We start from the raw sequence: 19,686 nt of genomic DNA on the forward strand, positions 1-19,686 counted from the left end.
TGAACTCAGGCCTGCAGGGAAAGGTGATCATACCTTGAACAGGCCAGTCCTAGAGAATCAGCTACTGTCTGGGTCTAATCTCTTGCTCTCACCACTCCTCTCCCCACCTTTCCTCTCCCCAAAGTTTATAGGTGGCCCAGGACAGGAGGGACAGTTGGGCCAAATCAGGCCACATTTTAGACAAAAGTTCTTAAACCCCAAATCCAAAACACAAGCAAAAGACATCTCAAGTTGGATAAATGGCACATTGCAAACTATCCTCCTCTCTTATCTCTCCCTCAATTCTTTATCTGTTCCTCTGCAACTCTGAGAAAGCTTTCAGGTTTATCACTACTCTGAGCAAACTTTCCAAGTTTTTGATACTGGACTAGGGCAAGGAGAGAGGCTAGTCCACTTTTCAGCTGCTGCCATGTGATTCCAAATGAGTCACTGCTTTTAATAAGGAGGATAAAAAACACCATAGGCAAAAATGGTGCAGAATGAAACTCATTTTTAAAAAGCTATCAATACATGAAGTTGAAGGACATACATTAGTTCATAGAATATACTAGAACTTCTTCATGACTTTGAAAACTGAGACATTTCATTTTTCTTTGTAATCAAGTCAAAAGAGCCCAGTCCAACACTCTTAAATTGGAATTCCCAAATTTCCACTTATTACTTGACACCCAGCCTCACCCAGCCAACTTTCTCACCAAGAAAATGGGACAAACTGCAGTCATGCTCAGTCTCAGGACTCCTAGGAGTATTCATGGTAACAGCAGATCCTCTTCCTGTGCTGGACTTGACATTTGCAAAGGAAAACAGAGGGCCTGTTTCAAATGCAACAAAATACAATGCACAGGAAAACCAAGGGAGTCGGAGGTCAAAACCAAGGGAATTGTTGAGGCCAGAAGTAGAATATCATGGTCATTCTGCCTAGATCCTCTGGCAAGGAAAAAAGGAGAACGATTACTAATAATCAAAGCAATGCCCTGAACCATGGAATACATTACCTAAGGCAAGCAGAAATCCCTATGATTGGGCAGCAGGGAATAAACACCACCCTGTACACAAAGAAGCTTCCAGTCAGGCTGGCAGAAATAGGCCATGTTCATAACACATGCCCTTGCTCTGAACCTGGGCACTCTCACTCCACTGTGACCCTCCACTGAGTCCCTGGCCATGCTCCCTGGAGTCAGTCCTGCTGGGGTTGAAAGACTGTGCAAGAGCTCACCATAGTAAAGACCACCCATTCAAGAACCTGTTTTAAACTCATCTTCACTAATGATAGTACCATTTGGCCTCTCACTACCTGCAATTTTAAGGCTCCAGGTAATTATCATGCAGCCAAGTTTTGTTTTTGTGATAAGTACCACAGGAACAGGAAGTAGACATGCACAACTTCATTGTACTCCAGAAAAGCCCAAAGGTGAATTTTGTTCTGAATCTCTTAACCCAACAACCAATTATCTACAGAACTTAGAAGGCTGCAGAATTTCAAGGAATGAGGAGATAAGGAATCTCTATCCTAGGATTTGGGGCCCATTCCTAACAGCCTACTCTGCTGTCCTTTAAAACACCTAGAAAAGTAGGATTCCATAAAATTACCCTTGGGATCACAAGGTTACAGTTAGTATTTAGCCTAATGTTTACCTCTTCTAGTAGAGAGAAAGAATAAATCAATCCAGCCCTAAGGAGACTTCGACTTTAAAAAACCAACCACTGAAAACAATTTCTTCATCCAATCTGCTTAAGGAACTTAGCTTTGTATTCAGGCAGATCTAAGCACTCTCAAACCTCAGCTCTGCCAGTCCAAACATTGTGAGCTGCTACAGAATCCAGCAACTCTTTGGGCCTCAGTTTCCTCATCTGTGAAAGGAGGCCACTGCCTCCTATGTCTCAGAGATGTGAGGGTTCAGAGCAAAGGGAGAGAAATGCTGAACAGGAGACCTGGCACTTGGAAGATAGTGTATAAACAAATAATAACTATTCTTATATCCATGGGATGATTCGCCCTATGGTTGGCTATTTGTAAACAATCTTCCCAAGGGAAAAACTGCCTGAAGCCCAGTTTTCAGCCTGTCCGGGGAAACCAAGTTAAAGTGGCAATGGTATCATGAAGAATAAAAGTCCACCCGCTGGCTAGAGTCAGACACAAACCAAATACTTGCTCTAAAAAGGAAGATGTTTTGTGCCTTCCTACCAGCTGTATGTGGAGAGAACCACTACTAAGTCTACCTTACCAGTTACCAGGGTGTCAAAAATGGATCCAGCCACATGATCCAGAAGCTTCCCAACCCCAGAAGGACCCCTATTCATGAGACTCCTCTAACAAAAGTACCTGCCAGAATCTGGCCTTCTCTTTCTTCACTCCTCCTCTGCCTGAAGGGGACCCATTCTTCCCTCTCCTCCAGGCAGAAAAATACCCCAAATCAGTCGTTTTAAACTTGGTGTTGGGACCCAGTGAAATAAATTCTAATTTAAACCCCAGAAAAGTGTGTCTTTTGCCTTCTGTGCCAATGAACTCAAGAGGAATCTACCCAGGTAAAGCTAGCCAGGTACCCCATGGTACCTGGCAGGTCTCTGTGCCCATCTTAACTGCAACCCAGAGTTCACATGCCCCCCTCTCTCAGCTCACTATGGTAGGGACTGTCACCCATTGACCAAGAGTTCTCAGCAGGTAAGACAGACAGCTCTGCCAGCAGTGGGGGCTTCTTAAGTATTTGCTCAATGAGTGAATAAAGAAATGAAACGACAACAATCCCTCCTGTGAATTTAAGATGAAGCCCAAGGAATACTGGTGTGGGGGATGGAGGAGGGAGCATTGAGAAAGAAGGTAACCGGTGTTGCAAGAAAACTCCCACCAGCTTCCCCTGGTGAAGGCCGCCCAACCCAGGCTACTCCCATCAACCTTCCCCCTCTCCCCCCCCACCCCCCACCCCACCTCCCCACCCCCCCACCCCGCACCACACACACATATTTTTTTTTTCTTTTCCATGTTCAGAGTTTTAATGTCATAACTTGTTTCATGATAATAGCAGTGTCATGTGCCAGAATAAAGTAAGCTCTTGGTCATTCAGGGAAAATTACCCAATTTTCAATTCCCCTTGAACTTTGTTTCTCCTCTGATGCCAACCTCCCAGCCATTTCTCTGCCCTTTAGCACCAGCACCAGAGGAGAAAAAGAAAGGCACAAATAGGTAGGCTTTTTAAAAGGTCCAAGGCATCTCTTTAGATTAATGGGTTTCAAGGGGAAAGAGCTAAGGAGGACATTAAATTTCATTAACCACCTCTTACCCCATCAGTAGAAGCAAATTAACTTAAAGAAAATCAATAAAAATGGCTGTCTATTCTCAACAAAAATCAGTTCTTCTACATGCTATCTACTCTTTCCCTGAACAAAGAATCCCTTTTTTCATATTTACCTTCCTTTACTCCCTTCTAACCTCTTCACAATATTAAAATTGCTACTCCAAAGTGAGAAATGTGTCAATAATTCTGTTCACATTTCAATAAACATTTTTCTTTTGAAAGGAGAGAAAGTATATTCACAGTGTAACTACTGCTATTCAGGTGCAACTTTGTGGTATCACCAAGAGTTTAAGAGGATTTCCCAAATACATACACACACACACACACACAAACACACACACACACACACACACACACACCCATACTGAGAGGAGATTCACAAGTTAACAAATCATTCAATAACATGGTTCATTTTGTTTGCCTGATCTACCCGTGAGAGAAAGAAAAGAAAATCAACAGTAGGAAAATGCTTTCCATATGGTCTTACTCCCCCAAGGATGAGGATTCAGGTCAAGGGCCACCCTATAAGACCATGCACTCCATATAACCCCCACTCCCCAGCCAGGACCAAGACTATTACAATGACTCCCACAGTGGTCACACTTTTAGCAACTGAATACAGCAACAGGAAAGGGCATGGTAGTAGAAGGTAAGGGAAAAAGAAAGACCAATTGGGCAAAACTGTATACTTTTTTAATTAAAAAAAAATTAAATTTTTTTTTACTCGTGTTAGAGCTAGAAATTAACACAAACACTCCTCCGCCTCTGGAGGGCATTCTGGAAAGGATGTCATACCACTGCTAAGAGAAATACAATATACTGGGCCAACACCAAGGGAAAAAAAATAAAATAAAATCCTCTGATTTGTGGCCAGGCAGCAACATCCGGGTGACAATCTAATACAAACACCAAACTTGAAATACACCAATAAATTAACCGAGATCCCAAGAGACTATCATGCTAATAAGAAGGACACTGGAACACACTTTCTAAATAACATATGTATGCTCAAACATATGTTTCAATCAGTACAAACATATGTTCAATTTTTCCTTAGTCCTACTTTCCTATCATTTTTAAGGTCAGTTGACAGGTGTCCAAGGTGTCACCTTAGATATGCCATGCTACTTAAGGCACTAATTTCCTAATCAGATATTATTCTATTGAGAAATGTACACATTGTTACATCTGTAGGACTTGATCACACATCCAGAATAAGAATAACTCACAAATGCACACACATTGACACAACTATCAACCACAAAACCTTAAGGATCTCATTAGCTTTGCATCTTGAAGAAAAATTCTTCACATTTATGCAGAAGAACAACAACAAAAACTATTATCTCTACATGTGTGTTTGGGGGTATACAAAAACTGACAGATTCCTCACTTGTTTTTCCCAAATAAGAAAACCCTGTATTATAACCTTGATCTTTGCAAGGACTTTGTAAGTTCCTTTAATGCCTCACTCTTACCTCCTAGGCAGAAAGTGTCCCGGCAGTGGCAGTATTCAGTATTTACTGTAAACAGAGAGGTAGAAACAAAGGAAACTTTTTTTAAAAAGGCACCACCTGGCTCTTCAGGTAGAATGGTTGATTAGGAAGCCTCGGAGTTCCTGAGATGAATTCTATATCAGGACTGATCTTTAATGGTTCAAAAGTTGGTTTGTGGGAGCACCTCCCAAAACAGAAGCTCTCAAGTCTGGGCTGCAGGTCAGAATCACCTTGAGGGTTTTTTCAAATGCCAGTGTCCCGGCTGCACCCCAAAACAACTGAATCAGGATATCTGAGTGTGGTTCGAAAGTATCAGAACTTTTTAAAACTCTGCAGATGTGCAACCCGGTTTGAGAGCCTCCAAAAGAACTTCCAACGTGTTTTGAGCAGGTAAGGGGCGTTACAGGGCACTTGGGGCAAAGGGATACACACGTAGTAAGTAGACAAAGTTTTTAAAAATCCTTTGTAACTAACTCAACATGACAGCCAAGCACCTGTCCAGAAGCCAAACAGTGATGCAACTTGGAAAAGTCCTCGGAAGGCTAGGAGATGTGCTCTAAGTGAGACCGGGGATTTCAGGATGACCTGCCTGGACGGGGCAGCGGTGCGGAAGGCCAGGGAAACAGAGGCGGCCACATGCCCTTTCTTTTCAAAGGATGGTCTGGACCAGCCCGCCGAGCAATTAAGCACGACAAGGTATCACAGGGACTGACGTGCTCCCTGTGGATGGCTCCCAGCTGTCACTCCGAGCCCCGAGGAGGGTTCACTAGGAATCGCCACCAACTGTTCAGCACGTCTCCAGGGCAGGGTGCGGCGAAGGTTCCTGGAGCGCACCTCCCAGCCCAAGACCCCGGCTCTGAGCGCAGACTCACCGGCTGAGCGCAGCGCACCTGGTGGAGCCAGAGCCACTCGGGGTCCCAGCTGCACTTGGGCCCCTGGGCCGAACTCCCGGCGCACACCCACCCGCCCCAGCTCCGAGATCACTTACCGCCGCCGCCTCCCGGGTCCCGCTCCCGTTGCAGCCCCAGAGCCCGGCCGGAGTGCAAGGGCCGCGGCGCCGCCAGGAGGCCAAGCGAGACCGCGCCCCGCCCCGCAGCCGCCCGCCCGCCCTCCCGGAGGAGGGGCAGGGGCCGGCTAGGCGCCCGGGCCCGCCTGAGCTGCCGCCGGACGTGCGGCTGGCCCGGGGTGCCAGTGCGACGCCCTCTCCCGGGCGGGCCCTTGCGCACCTCCCCACCCTGTCTGCTCTGGGCCCGGGGCGCGCCGCCAGCACCTCCTTCCAGCCCGCTTCAAGCCTCACTATCCTCTTCCGCACCACTTTGTCCTTGGCCTTCCCCAGATCGGAATGTCCTCCCACTCCCCTCCGCCATCACTGACTATTTCCCTCCTCCCGGCCTGGCCTCTCCAAATTCCCCTTCTCCAGGAAGCCTTCCCTATTTCGTGGCCCCCAGGCCACTCAGCCCAGTGTCCCCTTACCCTGCGGCTCAGCCCTTTTCTCCCCAACTAATCAGAAACGTCAGGTACAGCTCTTCTGCCACATCAAATCTGCACGTGTTTACTGGGCACCTACTACGTCTAGTTACGGGCAGAGTGATATGAGATTGCGGCGGTCACTGACTCTAAACGCCTGTCCTTAGGGAGGCAGACAGTGACTTGTCTAAGATCATCCAGTTGATGTAGTAGGGCTGGATTAGAAGCCGGCCTTCAGTTTCTAGTTTAGGCCCATTCCAGGGGGAAATGCCCAATGAGAGCCTAGTAAACAACGTTACCGTTTCTTCTGAGTCCCAGTTTCCTCATTTGTAAAATGAGGAGCAGAATACTCCCTCCACCTGGCTGTGAAAATTACCTGTGGAAATACCACACAACCTGTACTTAAGAAGTGAATGTTTGCGGTCGGTTTTAGTCGCGTCGTTGCCCTGGCTTGAAACGGACGTGCGTTCTGCTTCCCCAGATGCTGCACTCTTCTGTTTCCGCCTTGCTGCGCGCGGGCAGTGTGGCCCATAAGTAGATCTGCTACTCAGACAAGTACTTCGACGAGTACTATGAGTACAGGCATGTCGTGTTACCTGGAGAGCTCTCCGAACAAGTACCCAAAATTCATCTAATGTCTGAAGAGGAGCAGAGGAGACTTGGTGTCCAGAGTCTAGGCTGGGTTCATGACTTGATTCATGAGTCAGAACCACATATTCTTCTCTTTAGACGACCTCTTCCCAAAGAGCAACTAAAAGGAAGTCTCTCTGGGGTCATCAATTAAATCTTCTGAAAATTTAATGTATTTGTGTATATAAAGTAGTATTCAGTGAATACTTGAAAAACGTACAAATCATTCATACAGACCTGTGCGTGAGCTGTATTCCTCACAGCAACGGGGCTCTGTTAAATACAGCTGCAAAGAGGTTATTGTAAGGTGTTTAAGATAAAATTTCTCCTAGTCAGTTTTCCTCTTAATATAAGTGTCCATTTGACGTTACCTGTTACTTTTGTTAAATGAAGTTTGTGTGTTTGCATTAAAAAAAGTAAATGTCTGCTGACATATTAAATGAAACTTATGCATGAAAATTCAGTAATTCAAAATAGCAACATAAAAGGACTCTGAAATATAGTAGTGATTCCTTGATAAACAACAGTGTATGTGAACTGAAAAAAAAAATATATATATATATACACACACACACATACTGAAATTGAATACATACATATATTTTATGTGTGTGTGCACTGAATATATATATATATATATATATATATATATATATATATATATATAGTGTATGCTGGAGTTGCTACACTATATACCGCTTAAGAACCCAAAGGAGACAGCAGCCATGGTCCCTGGAGTCTTTTCAGAGGAGGTGGATTGACTGAGTTCTTCTAGAAACAATGGGTCTAGATACAGGTTAGTCAGGATAATATGTGAACAGTGTGCAGACAGCCAGTCCCTTTGTCTGAGCAGAGATGGTCTGGCTTCATACTGGAAGATGGAATGAAGCATACTAGAAAAAGAGATGGGGTCAAATGATAGAAAAGACATCAAATACCAAAGTGAGGGACCAAGTTAACCAAACCTTGAACACCTCAAAATGGTTGCAATGTCACCTGTATCTAACAGAGGACACCTAAGTGGACCTGGAAGCCTGGGATGGAAGAATCCTGCAGTTTAGGAATGAACAAAACAAGGAAGGAAGATTACAACTAGAAAGGACAGGGAGAAGGAAATTTCCAAGCAGAGCTCCTGGAACTTGGTGACCAGACATGCGCAATATAGCCAGGTGGTTTGGAGAAGCAGAAATAGGGACATTGGGGGGAAAGTGGGTTGTTTTGTTGTTGTTGTTGTTGTTTTTAAGAGAGCTGCTAAGGGTTCCATGGAGAATGAGGCAAGCGTTCCAGGGTACTCACTAGAAAGGTACTACCAGCAGGCATAGAAGGATATATGTGAGCAACATCCAGGTAGAGGGTCAAGAGAGTGAGGGTTTGTTCACACAAACTGCCAAGAAAGGAGAGTAAAGTACCCACACTTAGGATGTGAAGGGCATCAATTAAGGGAGAAAAGGAACAGGACATGAGAGCTGTCAGAAGAAATCAGGGGAGTCTATAGGACCAAAAGGTAAATGATTTCTAGTGGAAAGGACAGTACCCAATGTCACTCATCTCCCTCTCATATAGACGAGTATGAGGGTCTGTAGAAAGTACACACAGAACAAACATTTATTAGCTGTGAAAAAAGAATTTAATCAGCAATAGCTCCCCTTTGCTTCCAAACAGATATTTTGCTGATAACAAAAATAAGAGGCATGGTTGGAAGCAAGGAGAGTTGCAGGGTGGAGACCTATTTATCAGAGAAGTTGCTTTTGATGCTGTTCTTGTCCCCATGAATGCTCAGGTTCCTTCAATCTCAACTTAAAGCAACATCTCCCGGCAAAGCTTTTGAAATCTTGAGAGGTATCTTTTCTTTTCCTTTATTTTTTATTCAATGTAAGTCTTGCTTCCTTGACTATTGTTATGGAACCTGAAATATATTATCTGTCGATGGCAGCAATTTGCCAGAAGAGAAATTTTCAGGAAGAACTGAGAAAAACCTCTCTTTTGTCCTCCAAATTGTGTGAACATGAAACAAGTGACACACAAAAAAAATATTCAGATAAATGCTGCAGTGTAAATGACCTACAAGAAATGATGCAGAACACCAGGAGGGCCACAGAAGGAAGGCTGTCTTGTAAAACATTCCCGTGCTTTGAAAATGTGATAAATTTGGATAATAGAGAGAGAGTCGAGGCAGCATTGAAAGGTGTGATCTGATAAATGAGGCAGGGAATCTGGAGAAAATAATAACTGCTTTATTTGGTTGGGGTGGAAAACATGTGGTTGGGGAAAAACATGGGGTTGGAAAGTGTCCCCAGGAAGAGGTCTTTTGGTTGAACTTCTGAGAAAGAGTTTGCCTTAATTCAGGTTGCCCTGAGAGTGGAGCCTGAGACAGGACTTAGAAGCAGGTGATGTATTTAGAAGGTGACCCCAGAAGCAGGGTGAGTTCAGTAGGGAGAAGGGAAAGGCCAGTATTAGGGTGTTCATGAGATGGATGCTATCTACCTCTCCCCACAACCTCCTGAGAAGTGTGCTGCATGCTCCCAAGAATTGGCAGCCTGGAGCTCAGGGGCCAGAGTACTTTGCTAAGGCTCCAAAAAGATTGCTTCCTATTGCCTTGACCCCTACCGCTGGGATGCATACCACACTCCACCTCCCAGGCTGAAGGGGAAGCTGAGTGTGAGCTCCCATGTCTGAGTTTGCATGGTGCGGTCCCACACCTCTGGCTGCCCAGCTGCCCCGGCTTCTTACAGCTCCCATGGCTTCAAGTTCTAAATCCTGTAGGGCCCATGGCTCTTACACTACCTGCCTCCTACAGCAAAAGATAGCCAGCAGTTTTTCCTGGCACTGTTTCCCTACCCCATTCCCCCTGCCCCAACCTGTCATAGTGCAGAAACTCCAGCAAGGCACTACCTCCCCACGAACAGCTTTCACCAGAACCCCAGGGGTCAGATTTCCAGCAAGCTCCATGATCATGGCACCATGGCTTGTCTGCCCTCCAATGAGACCCAGCCATGCCCTCTCCAACATATCTGACTCTTGTCCAGGCAGAGAGGATCTATTCCTTGGGTGCTCAGTCTCACTTTCAGTCCATGCCTGCTTCATACATAAAGTGAAGAATATTAGTCTTAGCCAGGTGCAATGCAGTGGTGAGCACCTGTAGTCACAGCTACTGGGGAGGCTGAGGCAGGACAATCACTTGGGCCCATGAGTTTGAAGTCAGCTTGGGCAACAGAGCAAGACCCTGTCTTTAAAAAAAAAAAAAAAAAAAAAAAAAAAAAAAAACCACCACAAAACTGTCTTAAACAATACTTTTCAAAGGGTTTATTCCTGAAGGAGTGTGAGGGGAAGGGATTTAATATGTCAAGCTGTGATATTAAGTTTCGGTTTGAAGTTCTAGAGTCCTGTGGGCAGCCAAACATGGTAGGTCTTCCTCTGTCTACAGGAGGTAGGCATGGTACGGAAAGTTCCCACAATCTGGTCCAAATTGCCAAACATGTCTGTGAGGGGCCATGCCCCTACCCATCCTTCATCCCCTGGGCTTGCTCTCAAGGCTCCTCCATCTGAAATGCCCTTCCCTCTTGCTCCACTCTTTAAAGCTTTAGCTCAAGTTCTTCTCTTCTGCCTTCCTTTTACTGTATGGGGTGTTTTATCACAACATCTGTGTATTTTATACATACATTTGTAAGTTGGTTGGATCCAAGTAGGATTTGACTTTCTAGAAACTTGACTGCCTGTTGTGTAGGCTCAAGAAGTAGGACAGAAATGCCAATGTTCAGTCTACATTTGGAAGGAAAAATTAATCTAGAAACGTGACAAGTTTACACTCACCATCTCTCCAGTCAGGCATCACTAAACCACCAACTGATACTAATCAATAAAGGCACATTTGTTTACTGTTATGCTCAATGTCTCCCTGGCTAATGTCAGGATGTAAGAGTCCCTTTTCAACCATGCTTTAGCCAAAGTCAGGACAGCTCAAATCCCAAGATTAAGAACAAAACCTTAAAACATTTTTAAAATGTTGGCTCTGTGGGCCACATTTTCTCTGGAGCAAATTAGTGAATTGTTCTTTGGGTTGAATTATTTGGTCATAGATGATCTAAATCATGGGAAGGGCCATATTTTAACCAACATGGCAATGGACAAGACCTGAAAATATGGGTACAGATGTTTTACAATTCTGTGATTTTATTTGTCTAGGATTGCCAAAGTCCTCTAACAAGAGACTTTTACTCTCAGAATATATTTTCCTTGGGTATGACTAAAACAAAAGTAGCAAACTAGGACAAGTGGGTGGTTAGGTCTGAAATAATGAATATTAGGACTTGGTTTGCCTTGCAAAAGTAGATACCATTTGTTTTTCATAGAGCTTGTGTAAGGGCTGACCAGTTGGTCTGCTGCAGAGCAGGCTGCAATTTCTTTGGCTTACAGCCCCAGGTCAAGGTAGTCACGACCAGAGTGGGAAACTTGGATTTCCTAGACAATTTGATGAACTTCATATTTTATGTTTAAAATGAATAGTCAATGTTGGTTTGGTTTGGTTTGGCAATGCTGGGGGTGGAAACCAGGACAAGTGTTGTTCCACCACTGAGCTACACTCCCAGCCCTGAGGTAGATGTTCTTATCACCTTTTTACATAGGAGGGACTTTAGATTCAGAAAAGCCACACAATTTACCCAAGATCACATCCCTAATAAATAACTGGAGGAGCAAAGGTTGAGACCTGGGACTGTCAGAACCAAAGCTCTGCCGAAATCAGGGAACCTTTCATTCCTCATTTCAGACCAGGGGTGACTTTCTCCCTACAGCTCCCTGCTAGAGGCAGAGAAGACCTCAGACTGCCATAGAAGTTTTGAGACAGGGGTTATGTGAATCTCCCTCTTTTGGCTTTTGTCTTGCAAGGAGCAGAGGCAGTGACCACCTCTCTGAGCCCTGCATGGCATGAGTTCTCAGTCTCCTGTAACCCTGGGATGCCTTTCATGAAATTCAAGGACATAGAAATGGACATCCAATGAATGAAATACCAGAGTTTATGCCAATTTAATGAAAATGACTCAAGATATGGATGTATGTTTGGAAAAAGGGAAACATGGCAAGGCCGTGTTGGTAACTCAGCCTTGGGAAGCTCTGCCTGCCAGAGGGGCCAGGCGGGAGTTGAGTGGGGTTGTCAGGGGCCAGTGGAGCTGGGGCAGAGAGCCCACATTCTGGCAGTCCAGAGTCACCCCTAGACTCTGATTTAGGGCCAAAGCCTCTTTTTGTCTGAGGCCTCCTATAAGCCCTGTGTCTGAAATCTCAGGGACTGGGATCTGTAGTCCCTTATCAAACATCGGAAAGATACTGGATGTTTGGATGAAAGACTCAACACTCAGAACACCTCTTTGGCTATCATCAGCAACACAGAGGAATTTACAGATAGCTCATTGAAAGGGGGTAGAAGAGACCACCCCTGAACCGGATGTACCAGGGGACAGGGGATGATGAGGGGAAACAGGCATTATCATTGCTAATGTGAGGTGTGGACATCACTGACAAATTTCAGCATGTATATTAATGTGAACAGAATAATTATTTTTAGCAACATTCCAAGATGTACCTTTACCCTTGTCTCTCCTCACCCAAACTTTAAAGAGACTATTCTTCAAGGCTGTTATTCTTCAGATTAAGTTTTCCTAGCATGGAACAAGACTGTATTTTCTATCAGAGGAAATCCACTTCTTCATATGGGGAGATGTATTTTTAAAAGTTAACCCAAACATCCCCACTTTCTGCTCTACATAGCTCCTCCTTTCCTTGTCTAGCCTTTGTTCTCTGTCAGTGGCCTCAAGGGGGAGACCAGACAGGGTCGAAGGCAGAAAAAGAAAGGAATCCTATAGTGATGGATTCCAAAGCCTTTGGGTTTGGAGGTCTCTAGGCCTAGACCAAGGGTGTGGGAAATGCAGGACTTAAGTGGGAGGTTTGGTTTGAGGGCCTGGAAAATACTGTTGTGCAATAGTAAGAGAGATAAGTAAGAAGTGAGTAGGGGAAGAAGCCATTAGGATAGGAATGAGGGGGAAGTGGCTGCAAGGGTGGGTAACATGAGAGAATTGAAGGAGCTCCATGGGAGACAGGAGGTCTCACTCAGTGCTGGCCCCATGCTACACGACCTGTCCCCCCACCCCCACCCCCGTAAGGCCTTCCCTTCCACCGGAAGTGGGAGGCCCACTTATCCCTAGAGATTTGGCACACTCTCCTTCTCCTGACTCTGAATGTTCTAGTCCCCCGCCCCCTTAAAAATATTCTAGAACATTCTTAAGCCCAGAAAAGAATGGGACTCTGAACATTACCTAATAAAGTAGCTGACTCTATTGTCACAGGATCAAATATTTTTTAGAAAAATATAGAACAGTTTATAAATATAGTACAGTTTGTTTCAAAGCCTTAATATTCATACTTAATACCAGAAAAAGATCCATCCACTTAGCAATTAAACTCAGACATCTAAGAATTATAACTTCCTTAATGGATACAACAACAGTAGAAACATTTTAGGAAGGAAAATGACCTACATTTGATATTATGTAGACAGCTAAGAAGTATGACACCAAGGGACATATAAAAGAACAGCATAATGTAATAAACTGAATTTGGCCAGAACATTCTCCCATAAGGGAGCCCTTAGGATCACACACCATCTATCTTAATTACATACCTGTCCAAATGATAGAACACAACAGGAAGAAGGTAGTTTTAATGAGCTTGGAGAGCTATAAAATAGTTACCCTGTTACAAACTTTGCTTTTTATATACAAGCTGGTCACAAAGTATTTGTTTTCTATTTTAAATTTTGTTTTCATAAAACAACATTGCTATAGAGTTGCAAGGAATGATAAAATTGGAAGAGATTTTTTTAAAAAGAGATTTTTTGTTACTTCCAATAAGTGAGGGTGGAGAAGTCTGATGTCAACATCTCCACATTTTTTTCTTTAGCTGTTACTCTTTGAATGTGAAGTACTTCATAAAAATCCATAGTTTTTAAAACATTATTTGGGTGAAAAAAAATCCTTTAGGACAGATAGTGGAGATGGTTGTATAATAATGTGAATGTACCTACTATCTTGATCTGTGCTCTTAACTATAATTTAAATGGCAAGTTTTATGTTACTCAGATTTTATTTTATTTTATTTTATTTTTAAGAGAGAGAGAGAGAGAGAGAGAGAGAGAGAGAGGATTTTTTAATATTTATTTTTTAGTTTTCAGCGGACACAACATCTTTGTATGTGGTGCTGAGGATCGAACCCGAGCCGAACGCATGCCAGGCAAGCACGCTACTGCTTGAGCCACATCCCCAGCCCCTTTATCACAATTTTAAAAAATAAAGAGTGCCTCATCCCAGGTTGCAGGGAAAACAGAAAGAAAAACATTTGTGTATGTGTTTTTGAGTGTGTGTGTGTGTGTATACACATATATATGAATATATGATCAAAGGAAGAGAGGAGATGATTTATATTTGTTAAAAAAAAGTTTTCTGACCAAGTGTAGTGCTGCACACCTATAATCCTAGTAATAGGAGGCTGAGGTAGGAGGATCATAAGTTCAAGCCTAGCCTCTGCAACTTAGTGAGGCCCTGTCTCAAAATAAAAATTGTAAAAGGGCAGAAGGTGTAGTTCAGCATTAGAGCACTTGCCTAGTATGTGTTAGACCCTGGGTTCAATCCACAAAAACAAAAACAAAAAAGGTTTTCTGATTGGTTCAGACTAATGGAAATATCAAGTGTGAGCATTGGTTCATATTGAAGCATTTATGGGCATCTAATAAAAAGCATTAAAAAATGGAGGACATTGAGTCTGTCATTTTATGAAATATCACCAATTAGCTTATGTTAAGAAAAGAAATTTACAAAATCACTTGGCACATTTAGCATGTTGTAGAAGCCCCACCTCTGTAGGCTTCCCACCTGTCTCTTCAGGGTCTTTACTATTCAAAACACGATAGTCAGAAGGAAAAAAAACTAACCCACAAACAATAAAGTCACCTATAAAATCTCCCAGAGTGTGAAGTGTGGTGGCACATGTCTGTAATCCCAGATACTTAGGAGGCTGAGGCAGGAAAATCCCAAGTTCAAGGGCAGCCTCAGCAATTTAGCAAGATCCTTTCTCAAAATAAAAAGAGCTGGGGATGTAGCTCAGTGGTAAAGTATCCCTGGGTTCAATCTCAGTATTGCAAAGAAAAAGAAAAAATACCTCTTAAAGTTACCAAGGTATTTTAAGATTCTTTCTTTCTTTATTAGTTAAATGAACCATTAGCAAGGCATCAATAAAGTAGTATTAAGATGCATGGGGTTAAAAAAAAACACAAAAGAACTCTATATATAGACCTGGATATTATAACACAACCTATTGAAGAAGAATTAATGCTCATACAAGATACCTATTTTCTAATACTTTTGTTATTCTCCAACAACTCCACAAGTAATAAAATTGCTAGTTTACCCTCCATCTGTCTGACTCTGAAGTCTGTTTCAATCCTTGTAGACCTGGGAAGTGAGAGAGATGGAAGATTTCATGTACCACCTCATCAGTCCTCACAGTACTCCAGGCCACATGGTCATGTCCTTTATGCAAGGAGGAAAGTGGTCCACAGAGATCAGACATTGTACCTGGGATTTCACAACTAGTAAGTGGCAGGGTTAGGATTCAGATCCAGGGCTGTCTAGGAGCCAGACCCAAAGCCTGTGTTCTTAATCATTGTGATACATCACATGTCTATAGGACCAACTCTCTTTTTCATAATGTTATTTTATAATGCATTTTTTAAACTTATAAAAGTAATTCAGACCTTCCCAGTCAAGAGAGCTGAGTAAGCAAAGACTGAAACCATTTTCCTCTACTTCAAACAAAAATAAATAAAAATGTGAAAAGCCCTCAAAGTAGAACAGAGGCTTATGGCTACAAGGGCTGCCACTGGAACGCATGGAGAGCTGAGGGCAGGTGTGAGCTGGGGCCAGGGCTTCAGTGTCTGTTTGAGAACAGGAAGCACATTCACCTTACTCATGGTGAGGGCAGACTGAACTGAGATCCCCGAACATGAAGCCAGAACTAGAGACCATGTTCCCTGCTTGAGAATAGAAGTCAAAATAGCTTGCTTAGATTTGTATCCAGAGATGCCACTTGCCCACAGCAGAGACAGATATAGGCACTTGCATGACTGAAACTGACTCACACCCAATATCCAGAATGTAGTCTCTGCCCAGAACATTATATCATCAGCCTAAAATCGAATTTAAAACCAGAATGTGCAACCAGGAAAACACCCAACGGTGAGGAAGAAAACATTTCTGCGTGAAGATATCTCAGACAAAATGACAAAACACATGAGTCAACCTAGCGCTATGAAAAACAGTAATAAAGACCCAATCAGGGGCTGAGGATATAACTCATTTGGTAGAGTGCTTGCCCCACATGCACAAGGCCTTAAGTTCAATCCCCAGCACCACACACACACACACACACACACACACACACACACACAAAAGACCCACCCAGTGAGATAAGTCATGCTGGAGGAAATATAGATGCAACCTTGAATGAATTTTATATATATTTCACATGTATATATATGAAATTATATGTATGTAATATATTGGTTATTTATTTATTTATTTATTTATTTATTTATTTTCTAGTTTTCAGTTGACACAACGTCTCTATTCTTCTTTTATGTGGTGCTGAAGATCAAACCCAGCACCCCGCGCATGCCAGGCAAGCATACTACTGCTTGAGCCACATCCCCAGCCCTATATTGTTTTATATATCATATATATATATACATATATCATACATATAATTTTTTATATTCTTGAAATCCTGATAGAAAGCCAGGTATGGTGGTGCACACCTGTAATCCCAGCTACTCTGGAAGCTGAGGAAGAAGGATCACAAGTTTGAGGTCAGCCTGGGCAACTCAGCAAGACCTAGTTTCAAAAAAAAATTAAAAAGGCTTAAAAAAAAAAAGCAACTATGAAACAAGAACAAAGGGGCTGGGATTATGGCTCAACGGTAGAACGCTCACCTCGAAAGTGCAAGGTTCTGGGTTCCATCCTCAGCATCACATAAAAGTAAATAAATAAATAAATAAATAAAGTAAAGGTATTGTGTCCAACTACAACTCCAAAAAAATAAATATTAAAAAATATTTTTTTAAAAAAGAAGAAAGACATGAGTCCTTGGGTTTCAAAGGTCACATTATTTGAGGTCACTGATGATAAAGAAAAATATTAAAATGTACCAGAAAGAAAAGATTACTCTGACTTATTATAGACTTCTCAGCAACACTGGATACCCAAGAATGGTGAATAATAATCAAAAAGCTGAGGGAAATCACAGTAGATTCTGTACATAGGAATTCTATGTCCCAGATAAGTTATTATTCAAGAGAAAGGTGAAATAGACATTTTCAGACATATCAGAGCTCAGAGATTTTATTTCCTTCAGATCCTTGCTAAGTGAATTATGTACATTTATTAAAGAAACAGTAAGCAGAAAAACTGGTAAAGTATGTTAGAAATCTAAATAAATATTGACTTAAGAAATAATAACATTTTTTTAAATTAGGGTCCAGAAAATAGAAGCAGAAGAAACACTAACTCATTCTACAAAGCCAGAATATCCTAATACAAAAACAGATAAGCACATTGCAAGAAATGAAAACTACAGACCAATGTCTTTTGTGAATAGAGATGCAAAAATTCTCAACAAAAGATTAGCAAATAGAACAGCATTATGTTAAGGAATCGTGCGTCAGGACTATGTAGGAATTATTCAAGGTTTGCAAGATTGGTTCAATATTTGAAAATAGGGTAATGTGATTGACCATATCAATAAGTTAAAAATAAAAATAATTGTGCCAGTAGAGGCAGAAAAATTCTTTTGATAAAAATCCAGGAACCATTCATGATTTTAAAATCTCAGCAAGTGTCAGGGGTATAGCTCAATGGTAGAGTCCTTGCCTAGTGTGCATGAGGCTCTGAGTTTGACCCCCAGTGCCTCTGAACTAAAACAAAAGTTTCTAGGAAAGGAGAAATAGACTTCCTCCACTTGATAAAGAATATTGACAAAAATTACAGGTAACTTCATACTCAATGGTGAGAAACTGGATGCTTTCTCCCCAAAAGCTGGTGAAGGCTGGGAACTCATCGTTCACCCTTCCTATTCTATATTGTGCTGGAATTCCTAGCTAGAGCAGCAAGCTAAGAAAAAAGAGGGAGAAGAAAGAAAAACGATTGCCTTTATTCACAGATAACAGGTTGTCTGTGTAGAAAATCCAAAGGAATCAACCAAACTCCTGCAACTAATGGGTGTTACAGCAAGTTCTTAGGATACAAGGTTAATATATAAAAGTTAATTGATTTCCTGTAAACCAGCAAAGAACAATTGATACCACTTTATCAGCACCCCCCAAAAAACATTTTTCCGGTTTACATGCTTCCCATTAGTGAGCCATTCTGTTGCTCTATCTTATTACTGATGATGTTAACCTTAGTCACTTGGATGACAAAGGTTCTCTCCACGGTAAAGTTACTATTTTTCCCTTTACAATTAATAAATATCTTAAGAGAGATACTTTGAGGCTATGCAAATATCCTGTTTAACCTCAAATTGTTGCCCATTAGTTTTAACATCAACTGTGTATTATGCCTGCAATGATTATTACCATGGTGTTTCCCCAAAGGTGATTTGCTATTTCTCTCATTAATTAATTTTATTACCATATATTTCTCTCATTTACTAATTATCATAACTAATTGAAATTTTCTGCGAATAAAAAATATCTCATCTATTTGTCTATATGAATATAGACTCATGGATATTTATTTTGTTTTACTCTATAGGTTTTAATAGAGTTGTGCTTCCTTAATCTGAAAGTCCAAAATGCTTCAAAATTCTAAATTTTTCAACTACCAATATGATACCACAAGTGGAAAATTCCACATTATAAAACTCAATTTTGAGCTGGGGTTGTAGCTCAGTGGTTGAGCGCTTGCCTCGCATGTGTGAGGCACTGGGTTCGATCCTCAACACCACATTAAATAAATAAAAAAATAAAATAAAGATATTGTGTTCATCTACAACTCAAAAAATTTTTAAAAAATCAATTTTATGCTCAAAGTAATTTAAAACATGGTATAAAATTATTTTAGATTATGTATATAATGAATATATATGAAACATGAATGAATTTGATGTTTGGATGTGGGGCCCCGCCCCCAGGATACCTCATTATATATATGCAAATACACCTAATCCAAAAAAAGAAAAATGAAATATCTGAAACACTTCCGTCTCAAGCATTTTGGATAAGGGATACTATGATAGTATAGGTTCAAATTGTTCCAAACCCCCCCCCCCACCCCCGAGCCATTGGGAGCTCTTCAGATGGGCTCCTGCACTCAGCATGCTTCCATCCTTTCTTGAGCACTCCCTTACGTCCTGGTAGTTTAACTTGTTTCATGCTCTTGTGTTTTCCCTGGAAAGAACCTAGAATCAACCATTTCTTCAGGCTTAGAGGATCAAGTCAAGAGCATTCAAGTTGGTTCTTTTCTCCCCTGCTCCCCTTCAGTGTGGTTATGTTGTTCATCTGTTTTATGGCAGGGTTCATTTGTAACAATTTGCATACCATTTGGGGATCCTCCCAGTCCTGGTTAACTTCTTTTTTTTTTTTTTAATTTTAAAAGATTCTCCCTCTGGGGCTTACAACTCTATGAGGTTTTTGGTTTTGATTTGTTTTGGTTTTTGGTACCTGATTGAACCCATGGGTACTCAACCACTTAGCCACATCCCCA

General features: G+C 42.0%; 1 protein-coding gene across 5 annotated transcripts in view; it reads right to left on the reverse strand.

Annotated features, from left to right (window-relative positions):
* The window catches only part of CGNL1 (cingulin like 1), a 156,274-nt gene extending 150,354 nt beyond the window's left edge, over positions 1–5,920 (reverse strand). For 2 of the 5 annotated variants that reach the window (XM_081293611.1, XM_081293607.1), the window contains exon 1: positions 5,778–5,920. The gene's annotated coding sequence lies outside the window, so the exon portion shown is untranslated. Of the gene's footprint in view, positions 1–695; positions 784–4,771; positions 4,817–5,777 lie in introns of all 5 variants that reach the window. The other 3 variants (XM_081293608.1, XM_081293610.1, XM_081293609.1) reach the window with 3 other exon arrangements.
* Between the last annotated feature and the right edge of the window lie 13,766 nt (positions 5,921–19,686).

Source organism: Spermophilus citellus (genome assembly GCF_964194105.1).
Source record: "Spermophilus citellus genome assembly, chromosome: 4".
Classification (NCBI taxonomy): domain Eukaryota; kingdom Metazoa; phylum Chordata; class Mammalia; order Rodentia; family Sciuridae; genus Spermophilus; species Spermophilus citellus.